Source organism: Miniopterus schreibersii (genome assembly GCF_964146895.1).
Source record: "Miniopterus schreibersii genome assembly, chromosome: 1".
NCBI lineage: Eukaryota > Metazoa > Chordata > Mammalia > Chiroptera > Miniopteridae > Miniopterus > Miniopterus schreibersii.
Window position 1 is genome coordinate 124,129,984 of NC_138101.1, and position 2,271 is coordinate 124,132,254.

Genomic DNA, 2,271 nt, shown 5'->3' on the forward strand with positions numbered 1-2,271 from the left:
CCTTCACTTGGGCCCGTGGGTGGGACAACAGCTGCCACCATAGCTATCCCCACTGCAGAGAGGGACCAGATATCTTGGCTTGGGATAGCTTGTCTTCCTGTCCTTTGCTTTTCTCTTTCCTTCTCTTTCTTTGCCTTCTCCTTACGTAATCTAATTGTCAACCTGGCAGGTGGGGACCAGAAGTCGGAGAGGATGTGTCACTGGACAGAAATTTAGCAAGGGCTGGATGATGAGTGGCTCCTTGGCCCTGATTTCCTGGGTTCCACTGGGGGGGGAGGGGGGTGTCCTACAGGTCAGGAGAGAAGATAGACTGGGGACCCACCAAGGGTTGGGACCCTAAGAGAAAAGGGTAACAAGAAGGACATAAACAGATTAGACTGATCACATTAACAGCCAAAACACCAGAGCTGAGAGCATCAGAAATCCAGCAGGCATTGGGGCGCAGCTGTAGAATTCGTTCGCTCTGTGCTTAGGCCATGACGTCCCCGTGGCAGGATTTTTCATTCGCTGGAGGCTTCCACAGAAGTACATTTTCACCATTATCTGGACCATAAACAAATGAAAACTCATGGCAAACAGCTTTCAAAGACGGCTGTCTCTAAAAGGAAATTGGGACTGTATTTTCCCACAAGAAGTTCAAGGAATTGTGATTACTCAGAACTCCCTCTTGACATTCTTGTGAACATTTGAGAAATTCCCAGTGCCTCCTGTTGCCCCGAGTGCGGGAAGCCAAGGATGTGCCGACTCACACGCAGCTCAGCGAGTGCTTTTGGGCTCATAGTAACTGCAGTTGTGTGTGTTTTACTTTGATAATGAAAGGAAATGCAAATAAAGAAGTAATGACTTCTGGTAAAATGATGCCTAGAAGATGACTTCCTACTCTCAATCCCTCCAATCCCTCCCATCCTCCTCAAGATCTCTTCTCCAGGAGTTTATTTCCCAGAGCAGTTTTCCAGGATTGCTAAAGGGATATGAGAGTCTATGTGATTAACTCCGCGAGAGCCCCACTTTGGAGCTCAAAGTTTCTCTCAGGCCCAGAAAGGGATGCGGAGACTCTCCCAGTTAGAAGAGCCTTCTGGCCACCAGCCAACTTACAATGCAAAGTGCAACTCCAGTCATGAAGAAGACCTGGGAGTCTTGCCAAATACTGAAGCCTCTGCCAGAAAAGAATACAGGGCCTGCGTAGGCCTGTCCCCATCACTCCATGGGGGGGAGAGCTCACCTTGGTTGCATACAACCGGGGAGGATGAGTGTGTGGGGGCTGGATGTGTCCAGGGGATCCTCACCAGAGGGCTGCCAGAGCCCAAAGTGGGGGTGTGCTTACATGCAGCTTCACTCTAGAAGAGCCACTGGACAGCAGGGAATTCTGGGAAATAAGGTTTCCCAGGATTCAGGGCTTGGGTGAATGTTGCAGGCAGGTCCATGTATATCTCAATTTCCAAAGAATAATCTGTTTTTCAAAGAAAGAAAGAAGGGAGGGAGGGAGAAGTGGAAGGGAAGTGAAAAGAAAACACAAAGGTTTTAGAACTGCGTTGTTTGATATAGTAGCTTCTGCTCACAATATGGCTATAGAGCGCTTGAAATATGGCTGATCTGAACCGAGATGTGCTGTAAGTATAAAATATATGCTGGGGCCTAGCCGGTTTGGCTCAGTGTACCTCAGTTGCGGGCTTGATCCCGCGCATGCAGGAGGCAACCAGTTGATATGTCTCTCTCACATCAATGTTTCTCTCTCTCCTTCTCACTTCCCCCACTCTCTCTGAAAAGCAATGGAAAAAATATCCTCAGGTGAGGATTAAAAATAAATAAATAAAATAAAATATTTGCTGGATTTCACAGACTTAGCATGAAAAGAAGAATGTAAAATAAATAACAATAGCTCTTATCAATTATATGCTGAAATAATATTTTGGAGATTTTGGATTAAACAAAATATATTAAAATTACTATCACCTAATTTTTACTCTTGTTCATGTGCTCCTAGAACATTTACAACGACATCTGTGGCCACACTCCATTTCTGTCGCAGCACTGCTGGAGATAGTTGTCCCTGGGTGACCTGTGCGGCCTCTGGTCCCACTTCTAGTTCCTACCATACCGTAGAGGTCCTTAGCTCTGCCCCTTTCTCTGGACTGAAAGTAAACTAGCCCAGCTGTGGGGTATCCTGATTCTTAGGTCTCCAGATAAGATCCAAGCATTTCCCTGGAAAACACTTTCGAGTTGTAAGCAGCTGTTAGTTCTGAGTGTTGCTTGACCTTTTAAAATCCTCTG